Genomic DNA, 10462 nt, shown 5'->3' with positions numbered 1-10462 from the left:
TAGCACAGACCGTGTTTGATTTAGAGTTCCAACTACATGTGTCCATATAGGAGAAAACAGAGTGAAACCTAAAAATTATAACTGTTACTGCCAAAGAACGGTTTAACCTAGAAGAACGAAATTTGATGAGCCAAGTGGGATTGGGGTACTGATCATTACTTGAAAGTGTCATCAAGATTGGGTGAAAAAATGTGTGCTGAAATTTCAGGAAACTGGTAGTTTTTTGGAAGCTTGGCAACCCCTTTCCATGAAAGTGATTTGTGCTGGTCTGTGCTTAGGGCTACATGAATAGGAAACAAACCATAGAGTTAGAACTTGGAACTACTTTATTGTGTCAAGTTTCAAAGAGCTAGCACAAAAAGTGTTTGATTTAGAGTTCCAACTACATGTTTCCATATAGGAGAAAACAGAGGGAAACCTAAATATTAAAACTGTTACTGCCACCGAACGGTTTAACCTAGAAGAACGAAATTTGGTGAGCCAAGTGGGATTGGGGTAGTGATCATTACCTGAAAGTGTCATCAAGATTGGGTGAAAAAATGTGTGCTGAGATTTCAGGAAACTCGTAGTTTTTTGGAAGCTTGGCAACCCCTTTCCATGAAAGGGATTTGCGCTGGTTTCTGATTAGGGCTACATCAATAGTAAACAAACCATAGAGATAGAAATTGGAACTACTTTATTGTATCAAGTTTCAAAGAGCTAGCACAAACCGTGTTTGATTTAGAGTTCCAACTACATGTATCCATATAGGAGAAAACAGAGTGAAACCGAAAAATTAAAACTGTTACTGCCAACGAAAGGTTTAACCTAGAAGAACAAAATTTGGTGAGCTAAGTGGAATTGGTGTACTGATCATTACCTGAAAGTGTCATCAATATTGGGTGAAAAAATGCGTGCGGAGATTTCAGGAAACTCGTAGTTTTTTGGAAGCTTGGCAACCCCTTTCCATGAAAAGGATTTGCACTGGTCTCTGCTTAGGGCTACATCAATAGGAAACAAACCATAGAGATAGAACTTGGAACTACTTTATTGTGTCAAGTTTCAAAGAGCTAGCACAAACCGTGTTCGATTTAGAGTTCCAAATACATGTATCCATAAAGGAGAAAACAGAGTGAAACCTAAAAATTAAAACTGTTACTGCCAACGAACGGTTTAACCTAGAAGAACGAAATTTGGTGAGCCAAATGGGATTGGGGTACTGATCATTACCTGGAAGTGTCATCAATATTGGGTGAAAAAATGTGTGCTGAGATTTCAGGAAACTGGTAGTTTTTTGGAAACTTTCAACCCCTTTCCATGAAAGTGATTTGCGGTGGACTCTGCTTAGGGCTACATCAATAGGAAACAAACCATAGAGATAGAACTTGGAACTACTTTATAGTGACAAGTTTCAAAGAGCTAGCACAAACCGTGTTTGATTTAGAGTTCCAACTACATGTATCCATATAGGAGAAAACAGAGTGAAACCTAAAAATTAAAACTCGTACTGCCAACAAACGGTTTAACCAAGAAGAACGAAATTTGGTGAGCCAAGTGGATTTGGGGTACTGATCATTACCTGAAAATGTCATCAAGATTGGGTGAAAAAATGTGTGCTGAGATTTCAGGAAACTCGTAGTTTTCTAGAAGCTTGGCAACCCCTTTCCATGAAAGTGATTTGCGCCGGTCTCTGCTTAGGGCTACATCAATAGGAAGCAAACCATAGAAACAGAACTTGGAACTACTTTATTGTGTCAAGTTTCAAAGAGCTAGCACAAACCGTGTTTGATTTAGAGTTCCAACTACATGTATCCATATAGGAGAAAACAGAGTGAAACCTAAAAATTAAAACTGTTACTGCCAACGAACCGTTTAACCTAGAAGAACGAAAATTGGTGAGCCAAGTGGGATTGGGGTACTGATCCTTACCTGAAATTGTCATCAAGATTGGGTGAAAAAATGTGTGCTGAGATTTCAGGAAACTCTTACTTTTTTGGAAGCTTGGCAACCCCTTTCAATGAAAGTGATTTGCGCCGGTCTCTGCTTAGGGCTACATCAATAGGAAACAAACCATAGAGACAGAACTTTGAACTACTTTATTGTGTCAAGTTTCAAAGAGCTAGCACAAACCGTTTTTGATTTAGAGTTCCTAAAACATGTATCCATTAGGAGAAAACAGAGTGAAACCTAAAAATTAAAACTGTTACTGCCATCGAACGGTTTAACCTAGAAGAACGAAATTTGGTGAGCCATGTGGGATTGGGGAACTGATCATTACCTGAAAGTGTCATCAATATTGGGTGAAAAAATGTGTGCTGAGATTTCAGGAAACTCGTAGTTTTTTGGAAGCTTGGCAACCCATTTCCATGAAAGTGATTTGCGGTGGTCTCTGCTTAGGGCTACATCAATAAGAAACAATCCATAGAGATAGAACTTGGAACTACTTTATTGTGTCAAGTTTCAAAGAGCTAGCACAAACCGTGTTTGATTTAGAGTTCCAACTACATGTATCCATATAGGAGAAAACAGAGTGAAACCTAAAAATTAAAACTCGTACTGCCAACAAACGGTTTAACCTAGAAGAACGAAATTTGGTGAGCCAAGTGAGATTGGGGTACTGATCATTACCTGAAAGTGTCATCAAGATTGTGTGAAAAAATGTGTGCTGAGATTCAGGAAACTCGTAGTTTTTTGGAAGCTTGGCAACCCATTTCCGTGAAAGTGATTTGCGCCGGTCTCTGCTTAGGGATACATCAATAGGAAACAAACCATAGAGATAGATCTTGGGACTACTTTATTGTGTCAAGTTTCAAAGAGCTAGCACAAACCGTGTTTGATTTAGAGTTCCAACTACATGTATCCATATAGGAGAAAACAGAGTGAAACCTAAAAATTAAAACTGTTACAGCCAACGAATGGTTTAACCTAGAAGAACGAAATTTGGTGAGCCAAATGGGATTGGGGTACTCATCATTACCTGAAAGTGTCATCAATATTGGGTGAAAAAATATGGGCTGAGATTTCAGGAAACTCGTAGTTTTTTGGAAGCTTGGCAACCCCTTTCCATGAAAGTGATTTTCGCCGGTCTCTGATTAGGGCTACCTCAATAGGATGCAAACCTTAGAGATTAGAACTTGGAACTACTTTATTGTGTCAAGTTTCAAAGAGCTAGCACAAACCGTGTTTGATTTAGAGTTCCAACTACATGTATCCATATAGGAGAAAACAGAGTGAAACCTAAAAATTAAAACTGTTACTGCCATCGAACGGTTTAACCTAGAAGAACGAAATTTGCTGAGCCAAGTGGATTTGGGGTACTGATCATTATCTGAAAGTGTCATCAAGATTGGGTGAAAAAATCTGTGCTGAGATTTCAGGAAACTCGTAGTTTTTTGGAAGCTTGGCAACCCCTTTCCATGAAAGTGATTTGCGCCGGTCTCTGCTTAGGGCTACATCAATAGGAAACAAACCATAGAGACAGAACTTGGAACTACTTTATTGTGTCAAGTTTCAAAGAGCTAGCACAAACCGTGTTTGATTTAGAGTTCCAACTACATGTATCCATATAGGAGAAAACAGAGTGAAACCTAAAAATTAAAACTCGTACTGCCAACAAACGGTTTAACCTAGAAGAACGAAATTTGGTGAGCCAAGTGGGATTGGGGTACTGATCATTACCTGAAAGTGTCATCAATATTGGGTGAAAAAATGTGTGCTGAGATTTCAGGAAACTGGTAGTTTTTTGGAAACTTTCAACCCCTTTTCATGAAAGTGATTTGAGGTGGTCTCTGCTTAGGGCTACATCAATAGGAAACAAACCATAGAGGTAGAACTTGGAACTACTTTATTGTGTCAAGTTTCAAAGAGCTAGCACAAACTGTGTTTGATTTAGAGTTCCAACTACATGTATCCATAAAGGAGAAAACAGAGTGAAACCTAAAAATTAAAACTGTTACTGCCAATGAACGGTTTAACCTAGAAGAACGAAATTTGGTGAGCCAAGTGGGATTGGGGTACTGATCATTACCTGAAAGTGTCATCAAGATTGGGTGAAAAAATGTGTGCTGAGATTTCAGGAAACTCGTAGTTTTTTGGAAGCTTGGCAACCCCTTTCCATGAAAGTGATTTGCGCCGGTCTCTGATTAGGGCTACATCAATAGGAAACAAACCATAGAGATAGAACTTGGAACTACTTTATTGTGTCAAGTTTCAAAGAGCTAGCACAAACCGTGTTTCATTTAGAGTTCCAACTACATGTATCCATATAGGAGAAAACAGAGTGAAACCTAAAAATTAAAACTGTTACTGCCATCGAACGGATTAACCTGGAAGAATGAAATTTGCTTAGCCAAGTGGATTTGGGGTACTGATCATTACCTGAAAGTGTCATCAAGATTGTGTGAAAAAATGTGTGCTGAGATTCAGGAAACTCGTAGTTTTTTGGAAGCTTGGCAACCCATTTCCGTGAAAGTGATTTGCGCCGGTCTCTGCTTAGGGCTACATCAATAGGAAACAAACCATAGAGATAGATCTTGGGACTACTTTATTGTGTCAAGTTTCAAAGAGCTAGCACAAACCGTGTTTGATTTAGAGTTCCAACTACATGTATCCATATAGGAGAAAACAGAGTGAAACCTAAAAATTAAAACTGTTACAGCCAACGAACGGTTTAACCTAGAAGAACGAAATTTGGTGAGCCAAATGGGATTGGGGTACTCATCATTACCTGAAAGTGTCATCAATATTGGGTGAAAAAATATGGGCTGAGATTTCAGGAAACTCGTAGTTTTTTGGAAGCTTGGCAACCCCTTTCCATGAAAGTGATTTTCGCCGGTCTCTGATTAGGGCTACCTCAATAGGATGCAAACCTTAGAGATTAGAACTTGGAACTACTTTATTGTGTCAAGTTTCAAAGAGCTAGCACAAACCGTGTTTGATTTAGAGTTCCAACTACATGTATCCATATAGGAGAAAACAGAGTGAAACCTAAAAATTAAAACTGTTACTGCCATCGAACGGTTTAACCTAGAAGAACGAAATTTGCTGAGCCAAGTGGATTTGGGGTACTGATCATTATCTGAAAGTGTCATCAAGATTGGGTGAAAAAATCTGTGCTGAGATTTCAGGAAACTCGTAGTTTTTTGGAAGCTTGGCAAACCCTTTCCATGAAAGTGATTTGCGCCGGTCTCTGCTTAGGGCTACATCAATAGGAAACAAACCATAGAGACAGAACTTGGAACTACTTTATTGTGTCAAGTTTCAAAGAGCTAGCACAAACCGTGTTTGATTTAGAGTTCCAACTACATGTATCCATATAGGAGAAAACAGAGTGAAACCTAAAAATTAAAACTCGTACTGCCAACAAACGGTTTAACCTAGAAGAACGAAATTTGGTGAGCCAAGTGGGATTGGGGTACTGATCATTACCTGAAAGTGTCATCAATATTGGGTGAAAAAATGTGTGCTGAGATTTCAGGAAACTGGTAGTTTTTTGGAAACTTTCAACCCCTTTTCATGAAAGTGATTTGCGGTGGTCTCTGCTTAGGGCTACATCAATAGGAAACAAACCATAGAGGTAGAACTTGGAACTACTTTATTGTGTCAAGTTTCAAAGAGCTAGCACAAACTGTGTTTGATTTAGAGTTCCAACTACATGTATCCATAAAGGAGAAAACAGAGTGAAACCTAAAAATTAAAACTGTTACTGCCAATGAACGGTTTAACCTAGAAGAACGAAATTTGGTGAGCAAAGTGGGATTGGGGTACTGATCATTACCTGAAAGTGTCATCAAGATTGGGTGAAAAAATGTGTGCTGAGATTTCAGGAAACTCGTAGTTTTTTGGAAGCTTGGCAACCCCTTTCCATGAAAGTGATTTGCGCCGGTCTCTGATTAGGGCTACATCAATAGGAAACAAACCATAGAGATAGAACTTGGAACTACTTTATTGTGTCAAGTTTCAAAGAGCTAGCACAAACCGTGTTTCATTTAGAGTTCCAACTACATGTATCCATATAGGAGAAAACAGAGTGAAACCTAAAAATTAAAACTGTTACTGCCATCGAACGGTTTAACCTGGAAGAATGAAATTTGCTTAGCCAAGTGGATTTGGGGTACTGATCATTACCTGAAAGTGTCATCAAGATTGTGTGAAAAAATGTGTGCAGAGATTCAGGAAACTCGTAGTTTTTTGGAAGCTTGGCAACCCATTTCCGTGAAAGTGATTTGCGCCGGTCTCTGCTTAGGGATACATCAATAGGAAACAAACCATAGAGATAGATCTTGGGACTACTTTATTGTGTCAAGTTTCAAAGAGCTAGCACAAACCGTGTTTGATTTAGAGTTCCAACTACATGTATCCATATAGGAGAAAACAGAGTGAAACCTAAAAATTAAAACTGTTACAGCCAACGAACGGTTTAACCTAGAAGAACGAAATTTGGTGAGCCAAATGGGATTGGGGTACTCATCATTACCTGAAAGTGTCATGAATATTGGGTGAAAAAATATGGGCTGAGATTTCAGGAAACTCGTAGTTTTTTGGAAGCTTGGCAACCCCTTTCCATGAAAGTGATTTTCGCCGGTCTCTTTTTAGGGCTACCTCAATAGGATGCAAACCATAGAGATTAGAACTTGGAACTACTTTATTGTGTCAAGTTTCAAAGAGCTAGCACAAACCGTGTTTGATTTAGAGTTCCAACTACATGTATCCATATAGGAGAAAACAGAGTGAAACCTAAAAATTAAAACTGTTACTGCCATCGAACGGTTTAACCTAGAAGAACGAAATTTGCTGAGCCAAGTGGATTTGGGGTACTGATCATTATCTGAAAGTGTCATCAAGATTGGGTGAAAAAATCTGTGTTGAGATTTCAGGAAACTCGTAGTTTTTTGGAAGCTTGGCAACCCCTTTCCATGAAAGTGATTTGCGCCGGTCTCTGCTTAGGGCTACATCAATAGGAAACAAACCATAGAGACAGAACTTGGAACTACTTTATTGTGTCAAGTTTCAAAGAGCTAGCACAAACCGTGTTTGATTTAGAGTTCCAACTACATGTATCCATATAGGAGAAAACAGAGTGAAACCTAAAAATTAAAACTCGTACTGCCAACAAACGGTTTAACCTAGAAGAACGAAATTTGGTGAGCCAAGTGGGATTGGGGTACTGATCATTACCTGAAAGTGTCATCAATATTGGGTGAAAAAATGTGTGCTGAGATTTCAGGAAACTGGTAGTTTTTTGGAAACTTTCAACCCCTTTTCATGAAAGTGATTGGCGGTGGTCTCTGCTTAGGGCTACATCAATAGGAAACAAACCATAGAGGTAGAACTTGGAACTACTTTATTGTGTCAAGTTTCAAAGAGCTAGCACAAACTGTGTTTGATTTAGAGTTCCAACTACATGTATCCATAAAGGAGAAAACAGAGTGAAACCTAAAAATTAAAACTGTTACTGCCAATGAACGGTTTAACCTAGAAGAACGAAATTTGGTGAGCCAAGTGGGATTGGGGTACTGATCATTACCTGAAAGTGTCATCAAGATTGGGTGAAAAAATGTGTGCTGAGATTTCAGGAAACTCGTAGTTTTTTGGAAGCTTGGCAACCCCTTTCCATGAAAGTGATTTGCGCCGGTCTCTGATTAGGGCTACATCAATAGGAAACAAACCATAGAGATAGAACTTGGAACTACTTTATTGTGTCAAGTTTCAAAGAGCTTGCACAAACCGTGTTTCATTTAGAGTTCCAACTACATGTATCCATATAGGAGAAAACAGAGTGAAACCTAAAAATTAAAACTGTTACTGCCATCGAACGGTTTAAGCTGGAAGAATGAAATTTGCTTAGCCAAGTGGATTTGGGGTACTGATCATTACCTGAAAGTGTCATCAAGATTGGGTGAAAAAATGTGTGCTGAGATTTCAGGAAACTCTTACTTTTTTGGAAGCTTGGCAACCCCTTTCCATGAAAGTGATTTGCGCCGGTCTCTGCTTAGGGATACATCAATAGGAAACAAACCATAGAGACAGAACTTTGAACTACTTTATTGTGTCAAGTTTCAAAGAGCTAGCACAAACCGTGTTTGATTTAGAGTTCCTAAAACATGTATCCATTAGGAGAAAACAGAGTGAAACCTAAAAATTAAAACTGTTACTGCCATCGAACGGTTTAACCTAGAAGAACGAAATTTGGTGAGCCATGTGGGATTGGGGTACTGATCATTACCTGAAAGTGTCATCAAGTTTGGGTGAAAAAATGTGTGCTGATATTTCAGGTAACTCGTAGTTTTTTGGAAGCTTGGCAACCCATTTCCATGAAAGTGATTTGCGGTGGTCTCTGCTTAGGGCTATATCAATAAGAAAAAATCCATAGAGATAGAACTTTGAACTACTTTATTGTGTCAAGTTTCAAAGAGCTAGCACAAACCGTGTTTGATTTAGAGTTCCAACTACATGTATCCATATAGGAGAAAACAGAGTGAAACCTAAAAATTAAAACTGTTACTGCCATCGAACGGTTTAACCTAGAAGAACGAAATTTGCTGAGCCAAGTGGATTTGGGGTACTGATCATTACCTGAAAGTGTCATCAAGATTGGGTGAAAAAATGTGGGCTGAGATTTCAGGAAACTCGTAGTTTTTTGGAAGCTTGGCAACCCCTTTCCGTGAGAGTGATTTGCGCCGGTCTCTGCTTAGGGCTACATCAATAGGAAACAAACCATAGAGACAGAACTTGGAACTACATTATTGTGTCATGTTTCAAAGAGCTAGCACAAACCGTGTTTGATTTAGAGTTCCAACTACATGTATCCATATAGGAGAAAACAGAGTGACACAAAAATTAAAACTCATACTGCCAACAAACGGTTTAACCTAGAAGAACGAAATTTGGTGATCCAAGTGAGATTGGGGTACTGATCATTACCTGAAAGTGTCATCAAGATTGTGTGAAAAAATGTGTGCTGAGATTCAGGAAACTCGTAGTTTTTTGGAAGCTTGGCTACCCCTTTCCGTGAAAGTGATTTGCGCCAGTCTCTGCTTAGGGCTACATCAATAGGAAACAAACCAGAGAGATAGATCTTGGGACTACTTTATAGTGTCAAGTTTCAAAGAGCTAGCACAACTGTGTTTATTTAGAGTTCCAACTACATGTATCCATATAGGAGAAAACAGAGTGAAACGAAAAATTAAAACTGTTACTGCCAACGAAATGTTTAACCTAGAAGAACGAAATTTGGTGAGCCAAATGGGATTGGGGTCCTGATCATTACCTGAAAGTGTCATCAATATTGGGTGAAAAAATGTGTGCTGAGATTTCAGGAAACTCGTAGTTTTTTGGAAGCTTTCAACGCCTTTCCATGAAAGTGATTTGCGGTGGTTTCTGCTTAGGGCTACATCAATAAGAAACAAACCATAGAGATAGAACTTGGAACTACTTTATTGTGTCAAGTTTCAAAGAGCTAGCACAAACCGTATTTGATTTAGAGTTCCAACTACATGTATCCATATAGGAGAAAACAGAGTGAAACCTAAAAATTAAAACTGTTACTGCCAATGAACGGTTTAACCTAGAAGAACGAAATTTGGTGAGCCAAGTGGGATTGGGGTACTGACAATTAACTGAAAGTGTCATCAAGATTGGGTGAAAAAATGTGTGATGTGATTTCAGGAAACTCGTAGTATTTTGGAAGCTTGGCAACCCATTTTCATGAAAGTGATTTGCGGTGGTCTCTGCTTAGGGCTACATCAATAGGAAACAAACCATAGAGGTAGAACTTGGAACTACTTTATTGTGTCAAGTTTCAAAGAGCTAGCACAAACCGTGTTTGATTTAGAGTTCCAACTACATGTATCCATATAGGAGAAAACAGAGTGAAAGATAAAAATTAAAACTCTTACTGCCAACGAATGGTTTAATCTAGAAGAACGAAATTTGGTGAGCCAAGTGAGATTGGGGTACTGATCATTACCTGAAAGTGTCATCAAGATTGTGTGAAAAAATATGTGCTGAGATTTCAGGAAACTCGTAGTTTTTTGGAAGCTTGGCAACCCCTTTCCGTGAAAGTGATTTGCGCCGGTCTCTGCTTAGGGCTACATCAATAGGAAACATACCATAGAGATAGAGCTTGGGACTACTTTATAGTGTCAAGTTTCAAACAGCTAGCACAAACCGTGTTTGATTTAGAGTTCCAACTACAGGTATCCATATAGGAGAAAACTGAGTGGAACCTAAAAATTAAAACTGTTACTGCCAACGAACGGTTTAACCTAGAAGGATGAAATTTGGTGAGCCAAGTGAAATTGGGGTATGAGCATTACCTGAAAGTGTCATCGAGATTGGGTGAAAAAATGTGGGGTTAGATTTCAGGAAACTCGTAGTTTTTTGGAAGCTTGGCAACCCCTTTCCATGAAAGTGATTTGCGCCTGTCTCTGCTTACGGCTACATCAATAGGAAACAAACCATAGAGACAGAATTTGGAACTACT

This window comes from Spermophilus citellus (assembly GCF_964194105.1).
Source record: "Spermophilus citellus genome assembly, chromosome: 11".
In the NCBI taxonomy this organism is placed as follows: domain Eukaryota; kingdom Metazoa; phylum Chordata; class Mammalia; order Rodentia; family Sciuridae; genus Spermophilus; species Spermophilus citellus.
Note: the sequence above shows the minus strand (reverse complement) of the source record.